At 45.2% G+C, this 20,090-nt stretch overlaps 2 non-coding genes across 2 annotated transcripts; both read left to right on the top strand.

The window, feature by feature from the left end:
* Nucleotides 1-17,337: 17,337 nt before the first annotated feature.
* Nucleotides 17,338-17,409, top strand: TRNAA-UGC (transfer RNA alanine (anticodon UGC)). Its single transcript has one exon. It is a non-coding gene; the product is annotated as a tRNA-Ala (tRNA).
* Nucleotides 17,410-17,912: 503 nt separating this feature from the next.
* TRNAA-UGC (transfer RNA alanine (anticodon UGC)) lies at nucleotides 17,913-17,984 on the top strand. Its single transcript has one exon. It is a non-coding gene; the product is annotated as a tRNA-Ala (tRNA).
* Nucleotides 17,985-20,090: the final 2,106 nt, after the last annotated feature.

The raw sequence follows: 20,090 nt of genomic DNA, 5'->3' as shown, positions 1-20,090 counted from the left end.
ATTTGATGCTGAGTCGACTTAGGGGAAGCCCAGAACCGGTTCAGATAATCACCACTGGTTTTGGCCGAGCGCGAATAGAACTCGTGTTGTCGGATTCGTAACGTAGCGTGCTAACCGCTACATTAACGCTCACACACAAAAGACAAAGATCCCCCATATATCCTGAACACACTGTTGGGGCAAGTGCTTTTAGCGAGTTGCACCTATGAAGGCCGGCATGGCACACGAGGGGGTGGGTGGCCAGCCACCCCGCTCGTATGAGAGGGAAATTGTGTGTTGGTAAAGCCCATTATCACGCTGCCTTTATCACCCCAGTGCTGATGTACCAAGTACTCATTTGAGGCTGAGTCGACTTAGGTGAGGCCCAGAACCGGTTTAGATAATCGTCACCGGTGTTGGCCGTGAGCGGGAATCGAACTCGAGTCACCGGGTTCGTAGGGCAGCGCGATAACCGCTGCATCCACATTTCCCCACTATGCACACAGTACACGCACATGCCCGTTTCTTCACTTACATTGCCCTCTGTTCCAGCGAGGTTACAAGGGAATGATTTCTGAATATTCTCAAGCTGATCATATTCCAATTCCGCACTCGTGCTTCCTATTGTAAGCGGCCAATTCATTCTGACTTCCCTTCGCTACTCCCAACAGGTGTCGGTATCGTATTGAGCTCTTTAAAATGAAGTTTCCTTATCAGAAAGAAAGGGGAAAGGAACTCTCTGCTGTTAATGCGTAAGGTTTTGTTTTCCTAAATTGCATTCATCTGAAGGAAAATTTACCTTTAGCACCACACCAATAGATCAGTCGGCTCTACCGGTGTTTTAAATCGTAGCCTGGTTCGATATCGGAATAGTGTTCCAGACGGTATGAGAGTCATTGGTAAAATGTTAAGTTTAACGAAAATGTAATTGTTGTTTATGTATCGATAAGTCAAGAGATATTTAAGTCCGTGCTTTCTATTCTTGGTTCTTTCGGTAAAGTCACGTAGAAGGGAAATAATAAATAATAAAAAATACAACATAATAAAATAAAATGTTTTAGTATGTTTTATTTTTATAATAAAAAAATAATTATTATGTTTTATTTTAATTATTTTATTATTTCCCTTCTACGTGACTTTACCGAAAGAACCAAGAATATTAATCCCTGCAGTCACGAAAGCTTTAAATCCGTGCTTCCTGTTTGCCTTGGGTTAAAAGTGGCGGTGCTGTGACCTCGTGCAATTCTCTCCCAAACGTTCAATACACAACAATAATGCAACATGCTTGCTGTTCTGCAGACACCATCGACATTCTGCGTCTGTTGTCTGTGTCTCAGTCTCATTTCTGCACCGCATTATTTCTTCTAGTCAACAGAAATGTCTAAATTCGGCAACATTTTTGTCGGCACATCTGCATCCACGCGAAGAATGACCGCTGGCAATTGTAAAGAGCGTCTGTCCACAAGTAAGGTTTACACATAGATGAAATAACTACTTCCAAAATCGCTTAAGCTGCGGTATTGCTTCATGCACTTCTTCCATTCATGTGCCTTCCAACTAAGCATACACGAGTTCAATTCCTGGCTCTGGCTAACATTAGTGGTGAGCCATATCTGAACCAGTCCTGGTCCACCACCCCCACCTTCATCTTCACCAACCCGCACTGACCCACGTGGTGACGAATGACCGAGCAAAACTCCATGACCTACACGGGAGCGTGGGAAGTCCTTTATCCAGCAGTGGATAGCCAAGGGGTAGTCAATAAATTATTATTTATAATTATCAATCGCTAGCCACATATAAAAATGTCAACAGTGACAGACTTAATAAAGCACCAATCATAAATGCGGGGGCAATTACGGTAGTTTTGCATATACGGTAAGGCGAATAATTATACAGGTAGGAGCAACAGTTCCACACTGCCCACCAGGGATTATTTGTCTGTCTGTCGTGCATAGCCACGCCCTCGATTTGTATTTCATAGAGCGCTTCGGGCGGGCTCAGCACCACGTGACGCGCCGCCCCACGCAGCTTCCGCCGCGTGACACGGATCGCACGAATGCGCTGTCCAACCAAGTTCCTACTTGCCCACTCCGAAGGAACGTGTTTGCGGCAGACTCCGGTCGTGAAGATCGTGGCGCTTCACCTCAGCACTTTACGATGCATTGAAGAGGCCATTGAACGGCTCCGCACGTAACTTGCTTCCAAAACGGAACAGCCACACAAAGTTCGCAACTAAGAAATCAGCAACGTGCACTCGACGAGGGGATGGTGATGACTAATGGTGGAGCCAGGATTTTCAGGTGGAGGGGGGGCGGCAACCCATCCAGCAATGAAAAATGATAGAGGAGTTGTTATAGTAAGTAAGGACTTGTCCCTTGCTGTTTATTCGACGCGTGTGCGGCGATGGTGCAGCCATCTATCGAGGGTCGAATTCGAACCGCGTTGTGTGATTGGCATCACGCTCGCTGAAGGTGTTTGCCTTCAGGGAAGTCAAGTCGTGTCCTGTATACGCAACTGCAGACAATTCTGTGAGTCACTTATAACCGCTTTGCCGTTACTTATTGCCAATTATGGACTCAGACTATTGTCCTATCATCTCATAGAGTCCCTGGCACGTAATAATATGCTACACAGTGGCAGTAGGGGTCGCAAAATGCTGATTTATTACCCCCCCGCGCCCCCCCCCCACTGGCTCCGCCAGTGGTGATGACGACCATCACCACTGGCGAGTAAAGATAAATGTGTCGATTTATTGCTCTTGTGGCAAATGCTATGCTGGGCAGACAGGACAAATGATCAGCACGAGACTAAAAGGACACCAAAGGAAGATTAAACACTCCCAAATACAACTGTCGGCAGAGGCAGAACACGAGTGCCGACAAGGACACTCAATTGATTTTGACAATGTTGAAGTTCGGTGCAAAACTAGTGACTACTGGCCACGACTAATTAGAGAATCTGTCGAAATTTAGAGAAATAAAAAAAATAACCGTTCGGATAGCTACAGGCTTAGTGCTGAGTAGAAGCGAATAATCAAATAACACATTGTTTAAATGCATGCCTCTACTGGTCACCATACGTCATTGGGGATTACCTGTGAACAGACAATAACATGAACTGCTAATTTAGTGCACACAAACAGGAGGAACAGGAGTTACAGGAACAATGCGCATGCATAACGTACGTTGATTACCGTATGAATAACCAAACCAGTAGTGGATTTATATGCATTCATTAACCCCCCCCCCCACTTCGCTCAAGAAGGGCTCAGAAATGACGTCATCACATCTACCCCTCTATTTAAGGAACCAAACGGGAGGAAGATTTCTTCACAAATCTGGCTTCTGCCTGATGATGCCGGTTGTATTTATTGGCGAAACGTCACGGTACTCAGATTATAAATGTTGTGGATTTGCTCTCCAACACACCGATGTACTGCCCTAGTAACGAATTGGCCACGTTCTGTTTACGTATCAAACCTTACTAATTGGCTGTGTCGGGTTTAACGACACATTTACGCGATCTAACAAAAAAAACCTCTATTATGGATGATATTGGTCGCGAATGCCTCCTACGTGTTAAAGGTGACGACAATGATGGCGGTGTCGTTCAATGACAGCAGTGTTACAACTGGGGGGGGGGGGGGGGGATGCCAGGCACAGTGGTTGTGGATACCGGCAATCCAGATCTGGTGGATTATCTGGCCTCGGTGACTCCAGCGGTCATAGTAATTATCATAATAATTTACTCTTCTAATGGCGCCTTTCACCCGGAGGTGTTTGTGGGTACCAGTAATCCAGAGCTGGTTGCAGTATCTGGCCTCGGTGACTCAACGGTAATAATCATAATAATGTATACTTCTCATTGCGCCTTTCACCCGGAGGTCACAAGGCGTTGGACAAAACAACAACAGCCGCCATTCGCTACACTAAGTGGCGGTGACGTCACCAGGACGCCTGTGCCCAGGTGCATGTTGAGGCCACGTCAAGTGTCGAAGGTTCGCTGACAGAGGAGGTCACGGAACAAGACCCAGGTGCCATGGGTTGACCGAGTGAGATGACTGGCAGATGCGCCTGCTGTGCACCCTACCAGTGCAGGACCACACCAATAAAATCAAACACAAAACAAACGATTCAGAGAAACACCCTTAAAAATAAGTAGAGTGAGTAGCGCGCGGTCAGAAGGTTTACGAGTTCAAATCCTGGTTGGGAGTTGACTCCGAGGTCGACAAAATTAGTCACACTTTGTGTTGGAAGTTAACAGCATTTGTCCGATAGAGAGACTGGTCCTCCGCCATACGAAAGTGGAATTTCCACCACTGGTTCAGGGCTGTCAACTGGAGATGACCACCGCCTGCCTCAAAGCTCACTTGAGCAGCAGGAGATCGCGTTGGCATTTTTTAGTGGATGATGCACAACATCATCTTGTAAGAGCAAATTCTGTCTTGTCCGTACAGATCTGGAGTGCCAGGTCCTGGAATGTGCACTGGATTTTCTGTGAGTACGCAAGTTTCTTCCCGCAAACAAACCAATCATTGTGGAATTGGCCCAAGGTTACAATATATACGCAACCTTTATGATTGATTTTTATTCAGTGAGTAAGCAAACGGCAACTCTTTGTATTCTGAACAGACATTTTTTAAAATATAAATTCAATAAGATATTTGACAGCAAGCTTGTGTGTATATATGTGTATATGTGTGTGAGCCTCAGCCTCAAATGAGAACCTGGTTCGGTGTCTACACATCACCACCGGGGAGACAAATGCCGTCGGGCGTGAAGTTGGCCACCCACCCCCTCGTGTGCTTTGCAGGCCTTCATATGTGCTCGCTAACAGCACTTGCCACAACAGTGTGTTCAGGATATATGGGGGGATCTTTGTCTTTTGTGTGTGAGCGTTAATGTAGCGGTTAGCACGCTACGTTATGAATCCGACAACACGAGTTCTATTCGCGCTCGGCCAAAACCAGTGGTGATTATCTGAACCGGTTCTGGGCCTCCCCTAGGTCGACTCAGCATCAAATGAGTACCTAGTGCGGTGTGGAAACATCGTTACTCGGGAGAAAAAGGCGGCCAGGAGTGGTGCTGGCCACCCACCCCCTCGTGTGCTGTGCCAGCCTTCATTAGGTGCTCGCTAACAGCCCTTGCCTCAACAGAACAATAAGGCTATACGGGGGATATGTGTCTTGTGTGTGTGTCCATGCAACATTGACACGGCTAATGGGGCAAGTCGCTGTTGGCAGCGTCATAAATGCATTATTAATGACCACAGTCAATAGATGACTTGCGTTTATCATTTGTGCCATATATTACATTTGTAAAATTATTTTTTCAATTGACTTAAAGCTTTGCTTTAATCGCCAGTTGGTGAATAGTAATTATCTTGTGTGGTCAGCTATTGTCACATAAAATATATTTCATGCATCCATAAATTTTGTATATGGCCAGGCGACATGGGAAAGTTTAAATCCTGTTGAGGGTTGACAACGCGCCTTACATCCCATCTGGGGTTGATAAAATTAGTACCACTTTGCAGGAGATGTTATAAAGAGAGGCTCGCCACCACCATAGCAATGTCGAATTTCCTCCACTGCCTGTGAATTCCCTCCACTGGCTTTGGACTGTATACAGAGCAGGAAAACACTTTTACATTTTCGAACACTTTCAAATCAAGGTTGAATGCATTAACCCTGTCTATCCATCTTTAATGGGCGGGTGGTGGGGGGGCATGATAACACTTGCAAAGATAATCCAAAATGAACAAAACTTTAGTAATACCCTATTGAAAACCAGCCAAATTTATCAAAGAGTTGACCAAAATTGGGCACAGAAACAGAGCAAAAACAACTATTTGCAAATACAAAGTTCCCCATCGGCTTCTGTATTGCTAATACTGGTAGGAACCTCCTGGTTACACCAGCCCACAGGGGATTATTGTGTCCGTCGTGCAGGGAGGGGCTGGGTGGGGAGGGGCTGGGTGGGGAGGGGCTGCTCACCCCGTGGTGCCCTTATAAAACTCAACGTTTAACCTACTCACGCCGGCTTGTGCCCGCCCTCACAGTCGGGCATATTTGCGGGAATACACCACGCCCTGGCCGTTGACCCTGGCCATTGACCGAGCAACCCAACAACGTTCCTACCAGCTCCCTCCGCAGGAATGTGTTTAAATACGTCCGAAGACAAACACGTGTTGCAAATTGTTAAATGATACACGTGTATGCATTCGTTTTCTAACTCGTTTTACTACGATCTGCTGCCCACAGTGATCACATTGTGCCATTTCACCGGAGCAGTTTCTGGCTCTCTGGCCTCAAGACCTGGACCCAGTGACCGGCAGATGTTCGCCATCCGTCGCTGAGTCTGTGCGAAACAGACTTAAAGCGGTGCTGTTATTCCAAAGAGCTTATGTGCTACGTGCGATCAGCGCGGCACATTTGTGACGGACTGGACTGGATAAGAGAGTGCGATAACAAATGTTCAGACTTACTTGCATAAATGTGGCATCAATATAAACGTTTGTGTATAATAATAATAAAAAAATCATTTCTGCTATTCTGCATTTCAAGGAACATCAGCATCGGTTTATCGGCAACCCTGATCAGAATAAACAGCCGAATATTACTTGTTGACATAAACAAATACAAACACCAGTGATTCTATGAACCGATTTTGGGTAACCGCCCTCCCCCCTTCTCCAACACGCACTGGCCATGGGTGGAAAAAAAACAGATTTTTCCAGCGGCAGGCATCGGGTTTATTCTTTAATACAATTAAACCCGATTTCAGGGAATTAAAACCTGGTTTAATGAATACGAAACTCTGATAGGCTTAGGCTGCTTCCTCGTCGGTGCTGCTATCGTACTCGGGGCCGTCGGGCACGGGGTAGTCGTAGAATGCGGCGGGCAGGTTGGTCGTGATGAACACGAGCTTCTCCACAATCGTGGGCGCCAGTGAGTTCCTTCGCTTGGAATGGATGAAGCCCATCGTTGAGAAGTTGGCGAAGCGCGGTTCTGCAATTAGAACCAATTAAACCAGATTTCTCCCAATCTCACATTATCGGGTTAAATATAAAAAGGCAATTAAACCCGATTGTAAAAAACCCGACTGTGCCACCCTTGGAACTGGCCAACAAAGTGAAGTGTGGTCAACGACTGACCGACACAGCGTGGAGAGGTGGGGGGCAGTGCATTGACAAAGGGCTGTAACATCACAAATACATACACGCTATAGCTGCCCTACATTATTTTTCGATATTAATAGTCTTCAAAAGAGACGTAGGGTGCAGGCTTTGATGGCCTAATACAAACCATGGCAAGGACCTGTTACAGTGTGTAAGAAATGCCACTAGGGAGACAAAGGCGGCCGGGTGTGGTACTGGCCACCTACCCCCCTCGTGTGCCGTGCTAGCCTTCATTTAGGTAAAACTCGCTAACAGAACTTGGCCCAAAAAGGTCTGCGAAGGCTATACGGGGGATCTTTGCCTTCGTGTGTTTGTTTACTCGCCGCGGCAACAAAAAAAATGCGTTTCATGTTGCAATTTGTATTGCATTGCACAATTCAGGAGCAGCAACCTTTTTAATGAAAATTTGAAAAGCAAGACACAGCCGTGCGGTAACAAGCTTTGTCCATATTGCATTGTTCCTTGGCAGGGGGGGCACGGTTCATTTAATAGCCTCATGGAAGATGCATTTTTAAATCTGTGCAGAGCACCACCAGTAATGTACAATAATGACACATTGTTACTCACCGCACCTGGGGGGGAAAAACACATTCGCGAAGATTTTTGGCAAGTTACTCATCTGTAGGATATCAGAGGCTCAAACAGACACAGTCCACTGTGAAAGATAATTGAACTGGGAGCTCCATTTCTCAACAAAACCCAGAGACAATATTCAAGAATAAATACGTTTAATATTAACAGCTTTTATGCTATGCCATCTGGATTGATGAAATCAACTTCCCCCTGTACAATAAGCAGCCCCCCCCCCCCATCATTAACTGCCTTCAATTCCTATCTTAAAGCCTCGCATCTTCTCTATCGCCCATTCTCTTCCCTCGCCCCTCCACCCCTTCCCGTCCCTCCCCTCCCCTTTCGTGATCCCGAAGTACCCTCTATCGCGGTCACTCATTCCTCAATCCCTGCACTCCCCTGCCATCTAAAGCGTTCTATTCTGTCACCGTTTTTCTTTTTTTTACCATGTCAAGCGCCTTGAGTCGAGGTGCTATGTAAATATAAAATCACATTAAATAGCTTGATAACCATTGGAATGGTGCAGTTTCCAATCCCAGTTGTGTGTGGTGGGGGGGTGCTCAACCTAGGGAATCAAAACAAAAAGGTGACTTGTGGATGAGGCTATTTTCCTGTTTCTTGAGTTCCCACGAGGTTAAATAAGAAATGTAATGCATCCCTGGGCTCTAACGGTGCTACACTTGTGATTGGCGTTAGTAAAGCCATTTGTGATCAGGACTTGAAATTGTAATTTTTGGTAAGACTTAACTCGAAAAAGGAAATGCATTTATGATCCTTGCTGTTATGATAAATGCCATTTTAAATGCCGCACGCGAGCTCCGCTCACGAGTGTCATCCATAATGTTATTTTTGGATTGCTCTCCAGATTATAATTTTGCAGAGTTGTTGTCGTGGTATAATAGTCAAGCACACTCGACTTGCAATCCAGAGGTTGCGAGTTTCAACTGAATCTGCCGGCGCAGAAGTTAAAACAATGGTTCATACTCTTAGGTTTTTTCGGTAAAGTCACCTAGGAAAAAAATAAATAATGAAAATAAAAATAAATAATAAAAATAATAGAAGAAATAATAGAAATAAAATAATAATAAATCACGACGTTTCGGAGGCAACACAAGATTCCGTCTTCAGGTGGAACCGTCAGCACAATTGCTGTATCAAATTAAGACAAATCCCAAGAGACCCGACCTTGTATATATACTGGTTGAGGGGGGAGGAACCCGGATGGGCAGCTTCAAATCTAGAATTAAAACAACGGTGCCAGCTCCTTAAAGTTGACTCCCCTGCCGACTCTGTCCACTCAGTCGTATAAATAGGTTCACCACAATTAGTCGTGAGTGGTGGGGTCAATTTTGGGTAAGTCCCCACGTCGTCCGAGACGTCTCGCCAGCGTGGAAGAGTAGGCAAAATTCGAGTCCCTCTAGTGGAGGCCATTCTACCAGCAGCGGCGGCGAGATGTTAACTACCTCGCCTGGTATGCAGGTAGTCCTCGGGTTTTTCGCTCCACATTTAGACACATGCGTTTTAGAGTATTTGTTTGCAATACATTTCCACGTGATAAGCCACTTCGTTGAGAGATCATTTGTGGCCAGGTCACTTCTGACAAAAACTTTATAGCTCAGTGGGCCTTACCTGCTAAAATAAAAATAGAATACATACATTTATTGTAAGGCAGCACTTTAACCCTTTGAATCCCTGTTTCACGGAACCAATTTTTTTATTTCTTGGTAACCTGGTAATATAAAAGTTCTGAGATGTTTTATTCACGTCAGACTTATTACCGGGTTCTATATTCTCATAGTTTTTTTTTTTTAAACAGCACAAAGGGCATTCTTACAATGCCCCTAAATGAGGTAGCCTTACATACGAACAAACGATGTCAGAATGTTGTATCTGCCTCAGATATACGAGTATGTATTGCAGGCGTGGCACAGATGGGAGTTCAAACGAATTGATATTATTTCCTGTCATGCCACAATTTCCATTTTGGAAACATACTGGACGTGAAATGCGCGTGCTCGTAATTTATAATATTCAAGATGTATTTCAGATGAAAACTAAAAACTAAATCACGTGCACAAATATTAAAACGCATTTTACATGTTTCTTTGTTAAGCCAATATAAACCCTAACTATTATATTTACATGTACTCTGGAGTAAACAGACGAGAGAGTTTCAGTTTTATGAACAAACAAACACAAAAACAGTTTCACATTGACATCTACCAGGCAAACGTCTCTTGGAACATCGTTGTCCATCCACACTCATTTAATTCGGCAACATTATTTTACATAAATAAACATATCTATTCATTGTCTTGGTGTTACCTCATTGGCAATGTGTGCATAAGCACAAGTAACAGACAATTCAACACATTCGTCAATAGCACTGTTGGTATGTTTTGGGTCTTTCGGTAAAGTCACGTAGATAGGTTCAAAGAAAATAACAAATGTTGTGGTTTCACGCTTCAACACACCGGTGGGCTAAAGCAGTGAACTATTTGTCTTTTGTCAACTTGACACTTTTTAACTGATTGGCCGTGTCGGGTGGTGGAGGGTTACGACACATTTATAAATAACGCGATCTAAACCCAAAAACGTTGATTATGAATAATATTGGTCGCGAAAGTCTACGTGTTAAAAAACTATGGCGTTTCGATCGCATCACAAGCGATTTACATCAGGAAAAGGGGGTTAGCTTCTAAAGGCAAACTGTTTATAAAGGTTTTAAATGGGCGTAGCCCAAGTGTCAACAGCATGGGCGGGGCAGCTGATGTTAATGTAGATGGTGGTACTCGTAGAGGGCGACAACGGCTCTGGTGGTGGGTGTCCACCAATTAAAGGGCTGCCAAGTAATCATTGCATCCCGCTTTACACAATCATACTGCTGACGGTGGAGGTTGCTGCTAGAGGTGATGGTACTTCTTCTTGGTTCTTTCGGTAAAGTCACGTAGAATGGAAGTAATAAAATAATAAAAAATAAAACATAATAAAATAATTCTCACGACGTTTTTATTATTTCCATTCTATGTTACTTTACCGAAAGATCCAAGAAGATGAATCCATGCAGTCACGAAAGGGCTGCCAGGTCTAAAATGGCAACCGAGTTATGACTTCTACTGGTTGATAACGTCCTTGCAGTGATTGCTGAGTTGGTACCCATCTTCTTGGTTGAAATTGTGTCCGTGTCTATATATATGGATGGCTTCATGAACGAATCTTTGTTGATAGCCAGTGGGTTTGCAAAGTACCGTCGTTTTAGAGAAATTAATTTCGCGTGAGCCCACCGCATTAAAGCAATGATCAGCTACGGCCGAAGTATTGGTCTTACCGTGTTTCAGATCTGCCTTAAACACGTTGGTGGAAACCCACCACCAGCGCCGTCATCGCCCTTTACGAGTACCATCACTTACATTAACATTAACTGCCCCGCCCATGCTGCTAACACTTGGGCTACGCCCATTTCAAACCTTTATAAACAGTTTGCATTTAGAGGCTAACCCCCTTTTCCTGATGATATCCGCTTGTGTTGCGATCGAAACGCCATAGGTTTGTTATTTCCGTTGAACCTATCTACGTGACTTTACCGTAAGACCCAAAGAATATGAATTCCTGTGGTCACAAAAGCTTTAAGTCAACACTGTTGGTCTTAAAAGGAAAAAAATATATAAATACAGTTGGTGATATTTTGGGGCAAAGGCCCCCTTAAACATAGCATCTTGAAGCCCTTGTGTGTCCCAGCAAACATCTGCATTGGCATGAAGCTCCTGAACACATCGGTGTCATCACATGCGAGAATAGGATCAAATAGCATCCCTTCTCTGCTACGGAACAAGGCCATTGCCCAACACGTTGCCATGGTGTTATTGACGAACAGTGCGGACGTCTTTTACCACTTAGAATTAGCATTTTTCTTTTCAGCATAAATCAGCCTCGAAGAGAACGCCTGTTTGTTTTGTTGAAATTTCCACCGAGCATGCCCAATTTGAGTCCGGGCGAAGGCAGACGCGCCATTTTCCAAAGCCAAGAAAAGAAATCCTCCACAACTATTTACATATAAACCTCCTTGCTATTTTTAAACACGGCAATCGTTTCAATGGCGAACGGTGCTGTCATTGGAACGCACCTTCGCCTGACCCTTCATAGTCCGGCGTGTGCGAGCACTCGCGCACATAAACGCCGTATACCATACACCACTTTTCGCACGAGCATACACGTGGGGGAGGAGAGGGTGGGGGGACATCGTAATTGCAGCGGCAACATTTTGAGGTCAATTGTCTGTCTCGATCCAATTGCAAGCTCGTCGTGAGGCCGGCATGCAACGACGAGGCACATTAAATTAACAGCGGGATGACAGGAGTATATCGTCTCCAATTGAGCGGTGATTAAATGTACACATCAAACGCATCATCAGTGCAATTAGAGCCGATGCAATACTGCTGCTTTACAATGGGCCACGGTGCAAAGCGGCCGCACTGCGTTGCGCGTTCAGCAAGCGCCACAGAATTACTGCCTGTAATATCAGCCTATCACATATCTAAATATACACACACACATTTCTGTCAATAACACTGGGGCAATAAAAGGGAAAACATCATAGGTGACGTTCCGGGCAACGGCCCTTCTTCATGAGCAAATACGTTTGCAATGTGTTCGCTTTTCTTTCGTGATGTGTGCGCGCGTGCGCCACTCGCGACGCGGTATCACCAAAACAATTGGAAATTGTTTCCGTTGCAAGGCCGTGATCCGGTGATGAATGTTGGCGAGTTTGTTCCCCCTTTCCTCTGCGCTTTGCGGATCCGCCGCCAATGCAGCCCCTTATCTACCCGCACGTGGTGTGCCCAGTGGCTGTGCTACAAGGGGCCACGCCGCTGCGGTGTAAATGGATGAGCAGGCCGAGCTTGCGATGTAGAGGTCACCGGTCTGGTTCGATATACCGGCGCCTCTGTCCACGCAGCGGTGTAAATGGGTTCGCGGCTTGTCGATCACGAGGTCGCGTACGGTGGGGTGACGTGTGTCGGTGTGCTCGCTCCATGCCTCTTGCCAACGCGTTAGGCCAGCATGGAAGAGCAGGACAAATACCCCCTGAGAAGGGGCTCCCTGTCGTGAAGGTCCTTTCACCTGATCCACCCCTACTGGACATCCGTGTTCATCGGATTCCACATGTTCGAAATAAAGATTCGGATTCTGAAGTCATTGAAGGGGGAGATTTGTATTGTATAATAATTAGCCAGGGTGGAGTGGTGAAACAGCAGTTTGCGTGCTGCGCTATGAAACCGGCGACCTCGGTTCGATTCCCAGCCACAGCTAACATCAGGCCCACCGAGCTATATAGCTATTTTTTCAGAAGCGACCTGGCCACAAATGATAGCTCAACGTAGTGGCTTATCACGTGAAAAGGTATGGCTGCCGAATACTCTAAATGCATGCTGATTCTAAATGTGGAGGGAAAAAACTGGAGGACCGGAGAAAAATCCATGCGACAACGGGGAAGAGAGACGTGCAACCTCCAAATATGCAGGCGTCAGGGTCGGGATCAAACCCTCACGTATGCTACGCGAGGTAGTTAACAAGCACGGCCCCACACACCCTTCAACAACCCGCACTGAGGAGTGTGGTGGAGGCATGGTCAATTAACCGTTCAACCAGCACGGCGTGGGCGGGGACTTTGTTCGTTGGTGGATGAAAATGGCTCAAATGTTATTTTATAGACTGCGGTATATATTGCAACAAACAACATCGCACTTACAGCACCACGTTTTGTTGTCCACTCATTGATATGCTAATTTTTTCTCTAACCCCCCTCCCTCTCTCTGCGTCCGCCCTCCTCTGTCTATTTAAGGCCACCCCACAGAGACGACCACCTCTCTCTGTTACCTGTGTTGCTCTCTCTATGTATCTTGGTGATATCTGTCTGCTAATATGTCTGTCTATAGTTTTCTGGTTAGATTTTATGTCGCTATTTCATTATACCTGATGATGATTGCTTGTGTTGCAATCGAAACGTCGTATTCTATTATTTAATTTAATTTCTTCTTTTATCTTTAGACGTGACTTAACCGAAAGAAACAAATAATAATTCCTGCAGTCACGAAAGTTCTAAAATTAAGATTGAGCTATATATCTTTTTTGGAGAAACGACCTGGCCACAAATGATAGCTCGACGAAGTGGCTTATCACGTGGAAATGTATAGCAGCCAAATACTATGAATGCATGTTTCTAAATGGAGGGAAAGACTGGAGGACCCGGAGGAAAATCCATGTGACCACAGGGAAAAAATGAAAACTCCAAATATAAAGGCGTCAAAGTCAGGATCAAACCCACGATTTCCTGTATACCAGGCGAGGTAGTTAACATCTCGCCACATCTCAAAAAGAGAACAAAGTCGTGGGAAAACCAGGACATGCAGTAACTCTTAACAGATAGTTAAATACCCCTAAAGAACCCAGGCTTTCCCACCCAAATAATGAGAGAGATACAAAAGTATTGCGACGCCAGGCATAGCCGCTGATGGCAGACACAGGCCTGCAGTGGGCTGTGCTTGTGCATCAATGTGCATGCATAAAGGATAAACCATCTTAGGTTTACTCTGAATTATTTCCATGCCGAGACGAGAGTACAAAGCTGATTAAATGTGTCACCATCTGCAAAAAAAATCTATCAATTTAAAGGCACTCAAGAATGACAGAACATTTAATAAAATGAATCAAGGGAATAATTCAAATTCATTTCACGTTGCTTGAAGGCACATCGTTTTATTAAAAATATCTCTAAATGTGATCACGTTGGCCTTTGGCTAAAGGGTGTAGTAGTGTGTATATTTGTAAACACGGAGCGCTGTACAATAAATAGTAGTTTTACAATTTTATTTAAATTGTATTTCTTTGGGCCTCACTTTCCCTATTGTATTCCATTTGTGCTCTCGGCATCGTGTTTACGAGATTAAGAATCCGTTCGGAAAATTCACAGTGCAGTGTGTCCCGTGCATCGGAACACAGCCCGTGGAAAAGACGTTGAAAATAACTTCTCTGGAAAAAAAAAAGCCTTTGAGTGGCTCTTATATGCTTTAACAATAGATGTTGCAATTTATAATATACTCTGCAATGGGATTGTCACATGACAGAAAACACAGTTTTTAATTCTCCAGAGCTAGACATTCTGCAAAATCAAGTAGAAAATCGAATTTAACGTTAAATATTGTTTGTGAGGTAATTGGTTAACCCAGACTGAAACCATCACACTCATTGCATTTGAAAATCCAGCTCTTGGGCCTTTGTTTCCATAAATATATGAGAAATTCATGGAAATGCATTGAGATTAACCTGTTATGTTGATTATCCCTAGTTTAAAAGGGCCTGTCCATTCTCCATATACCCACTGTTCAACGCGTTGAATATCATGCCACCTAAATTTAGTTTGATTAATATTGTGATCATAGAGCTCGTCCACGAATGTGACTTTTGGAAACCACTTACATTTTAAATGTATTTGTTATGCAGTCTTTAAGTGTACATTTTAAAGTTACGTCCGTCAATAATTTTTCTTCATTAACATGTTATGTCTGCATGTTGAACTTATTTCGCACCGTACGTGGCCAACCGTGTTAATCGGAGGTGTCTTATAATCGTATACCATCAATAAACGGCAAATGCTCCGCTATAGCGTCACACACATTTTCAAACATTTCTGCAACTCACATTTGCATTAATCGACCACAATTTCTGCACATTGTATTTGTCTGCTTATCAGCTTGGCTGACTGGTGAATGGAGCGTGGCCTCAGCTCACAATTGTTACTGTGACTAAGGACAAATACCGTGAGGGGGGGAGGGGGAATGGCACACAATGCAAATACCGCTTAAAGCTGCTGCTGCTGCTGCAATAAACAAGCTCCTTTCCAGTTCATAGTCACGGGTCCGCGCGAGAAGAAAAGGAAACGGCATTGTGCCTCTGGGGTGAGTGTGAACCACTGCTAATGCACCTCTGGGCTGCTGCTCATGCTGCTCCTGCAGCGGAATGAACTGTGCAGCAATTTTTGGAGTTGAACTCCGAGCGAGATCCCACTGAATTTGCTCGGGTTCACGTTTTCAGCAAAGCCCACCGCTACGTGGAGACTTTTCTAAAAAGCCGGTGGACACTGCGCGATCGATCAACCCTACCTCCCCCCCCCGATATTACAAGCAAAGAAAAATATCTAAGTGGAACAACATAGTGAGCAAGTGCACTCCCAGCGAGCGGAACGAGCTGTGCTCGGGGCTCCATGTCAGACATCGTGCCGAGCAACAATCGACACAACCCGAACAAAACACATCTCCCGTATACCACAGCGGTCTCGTGTAGCCCAGCTGCCCCGTATAGCCCAGCTGCCCCGTGTAGCCCAGCTGCCCCGTATAGCCCAGCTGCCCCGTGTAGCCCAGCTGCCCCGTGTAGCCCAACTGCCCCGTATAGCCCAACTGCCCCGTGTAGCCCAGCTGCCCCGTGTAGCTCAACTGCCCCGTATAACCCAACTGCCCCGTATAGCCCAGCTGCCCCGTGCAGCACAGCTGCCCCGTATAGCATTCCGCTGTCAGCACCGCAGTTCCAATTCAAGTCACTGCCTTTGTCAAATGGCTCTTCAGCTCGGTCTCTTTCACTTAAAATCAAGCATGCGCAGCAATAATGCACGATCTTGCAGTACACACGTGCAGAGGTCTACCCATACAAGAATTCCTTAGTGCCGGCGACATGGAACATTGTAAGAGGTAATGATGTAAAATGGTTATTAAAATCAACTGTTTGGCATACTCCTTTGGGAAGTCATGAAAAGAAAAATCAATTTTGTAAACATAGAAAAATATGACCGTCTATTTTGTTCGATCAATTTTAACTGCCGTGGCATACAATGATGGCAATAATAATACTTTCATTTATATAGCATAATTCATGCTAATAGCATGAGGCCCAAATCCCAAATACAGCCACTGCGAAGCGAAATGAAAATGAATAAATAAATTTAGAAATGGCACCAAAAGTAAAAAGCCTACAAACAAATAAAAAGTTATCACAACAAAGAATAATACTAATGTAGAGTAATTTGCAGGCCTCTGTCAATCTACTGCTGGATGACAGACTCTCTAAACTCGAACGATTCTAAGTTAACCAGGAAAGGCTCACACTGAGCTATATAGCTCTTTTACAGGAAGGAACAATATGTTCCACACTGCCCACCAGGGATTTTTTGTCTGTCTGTCGTGCATAAATATATATATATATTATAAACAGCTCTTTGATTGGTGGAGACCTACTGCCGGGTACGGAGAGGGGAGGTGGCTAAGGGAGGAGGATCAGGGGAGGGGCCTAAGGAAGGTGGGAGTCAGGAGAAGGGCCTGAGAGGGCAGAGGAGGGGCCTAAGGGGGGGGGGGGTCAGGGGAGGGGCCGAAGGATATGGGGGGGGGGGTCAGGAGAGGGGCCGAAGGATATGGGGGGGTGGTCGGGGGAGGGGCCTAAGGGAGGGGGGTCAGCGGAGGGGCCTGAGGGAGGGGGGGTAAGGGGAGGGGCCGAAGGGAGGGGGGATAAAAGTAGGGGCCGATAGTTAAGGGGGCTGGCTACCTGGCTGGCTGCCAGCATGGTGGGGATGTAGCTCAGTGGAAGAGCGCGCGCTTTGCATGTGTGAGGCCCTGGGTTCAATCCCTGGCATCTCCATGTTGGAACTTTTTATTTAATTCATTTTTCCAACAAAGGTTGAATTCCAAAATCAATTGGCTGTGTCAATGTCCCTGTAATAGGGGTGCACATGAATTCTCGTAAATATTACCCTATATGAACGATACCTTCGGATGAATTTGTGTTGAGTTCAGGAACTTGCTATTTCTATAACTGGCGATGCACACAGTGATCAAATGGTTTACTTAAACGTTTGGAGATGAAAACAAGCGCTTAAAAGAATCCAAAACACTTTTTTTTTCCGAATTAAATATTTTCAAGAATAAATACATTGGGAAAGCATTATAGGATCCATCCACATGTATTCTTGTTATTTCTTTTTGTTTCAAAGAAATACGTTTTGCTTGGACTCTGTGCAGACTCGATGTGGACAGGGCCCAGGGCCAACAGGAGAGTGAGTGGGTTGACGAGGGAGAGGAAGAAGCTGATGACGAAGTTTCAGCCCGTACCTAGGCGGAACTGCGCTCAGGTAGAACCGGGATGGGGATGTAGCTCAGTGGTAGAGCGCACGCTTTGCATGTGTGAGGCCCCGGGTTCAATCCCCGGCATCTCCACGAAGTGACATTTTGCCAGTGGCCAATTTTACTCAAATGAATATGCGTGGCCTGCACAAAACGTCTGCTTGTTTTCATTCATTACGGTTGCTGAGCACAGATCTAGATGCCCAACATGTCATAACGACAGCAATGAACAGCACTACAATCAAGGTTGTAGTCGATAAGAGTTAACATATTTATTTATATAGGAACAACAGTTCCACACTGCCCACCAGGAATTATTTGTCTGTCGTGCATAGCCCCTCCCAAAAAACATGTACGCTCCAGGATTAGTTGAAGTGCATCACGTGACGGCGAGCTTTCTGCCGTGCACGAATGCGCTGTCCAACCAAGTTCCTCCGTGCCCACTCCGAAGGAACGTGTTTCAGAAGCGACCTGGCCACAAATAATAACCAGATCAAGTGCCTTATGTGGAAATGTACAGCAGCCAAATACTCTAAACGCACGTTTATAAATTTGGAGAGAAAAACTGGAGGGCCCAGAGAAAAGTCCACGCGACCATATGGAGAGTGAGAGAGACACCGCAAACTCCAAATATACAGCAGGCGTCAAGGTCAGGATCGAACCCACGACATCTTCCATACCAGGCGAGGTAGTTAACATCTCGCCACCGTGGCCGTTGTGGAGGGTGTTTTGACCGTGCTGGAATGTGCGGGGATGGTGCAGACACTCTCCACTGACGTTGAGCCCTGGCCAGGAATAATCAAACTCGAGTCACCGGGTTTATTAATTGAAAGATAATATATTTCATTTTACGCAATTTCATTAATTTTCTCCCAATTATTTCAATAAAAAAATACAGAAATTGTTACACTCCCCCCCCTCCCCCCGTGTAAATGCCAAATTACGATTTGATAGTTTGCGTACGGCACCGACTTTAAGATGCAAGTCTCCAATTACTGCCGTACTATTTCCCGAGGAAATGTCGCAGACACTGTTGCGCATCTAGTTCAATCTGCAAAATATATGTAAACAAAATATCTGTTTGAATCCTATAAAAACATAAAAAAATGTTGCATCCATATCAGTGGGCAAAATGTGTCCTACGTGCAATTTAAAAAGGGGATGACAGCAGTCGGGTCTCGCCTTGACTCTTGCAATTCCGTTCCTGGTTTGATCTTCTTCGAGTGGTCTCCAGTAACTTCAGCGGTTGTGAGACCATCTAACGCCCGCCTCATCCTCGTCCCGTGTCATCTTCGGCTGGATTCCCTCGCCCTCCGCCCGCTCCCTCCACCGGCTCCCATCATCGCCAGCAGGGTCAGCTGGCCTCTGCTGTCTGTGTCCCCACGTGTCTCCCTTCGCTCTCTCCTGTCCCCCTGCACTGCAGCTCACCGTAGAGCTCTATGTGACAGCAGCGTGACTCACAACCTCATACTCTCTACACCGAGGACCGGGCCCGTTTCGTTTCTCCGCGGCAAGGCCGTAGCCGTGGAGTCAACATTGGGGGGGACCAAATCTTCCAGGGGGTCTGGGCCCCCCCCCACCCCAGAAAAAAATCTAAATTTAAAAACTAATTTCCTGCCATTTTCTGCCTAAAATATTAAAAAATTACTAACACATTAGATGAACTTTTTTTTTTTTATAATAATGCCTAATAGTGTATTGTATTACATTGTTCTGTTTTTTCTTTTTTTACCTTTTCTTGTTTCATTGTATGTAATGGCAGAGATTAGGGATTAGTAAAGTACAACCATAACCACAATCATATAAACGGAAATCTATTTTATAGCAATATATTGGGGGGGGGACATTTAGAGCATATTTGAATATTGGGGGGGGGATGTGTCCCCCCCCAATAAATAATATTATTTACGGCCTTGCTCCGCGGAATCTCCCCCACACTTTCCAGAACGCGGCCATCACAGCACCACTGCTGGGCATTCACAGAGCAGCGTTCAATCCACATCGACATTTAAGAGACACTTAAAGGCCGAGATTTTTCATCCAGCTTTCCAGCTACACTGAGCTAAGCTCGGTGAATCAGAGCCACGGTCGTTTATGTTCGTGAATTATTGTGCGTGTTAAAATTCGCATTATTTGTAGTAGTATTAGAGGACGGACGGTGAGACAATATGGAAATATTCTGCTTAACTGAAATATTCT

This window comes from Lampetra fluviatilis, chromosome 35 (assembly GCF_964198595.1).
Source record: "Lampetra fluviatilis chromosome 35, kcLamFluv1.1, whole genome shotgun sequence".
Lineage (NCBI taxonomy): Eukaryota > Metazoa > Chordata > Hyperoartia > Petromyzontiformes > Petromyzontidae > Lampetra > Lampetra fluviatilis.
This window is presented reverse-complemented; position numbering and strand designations above follow the sequence as displayed.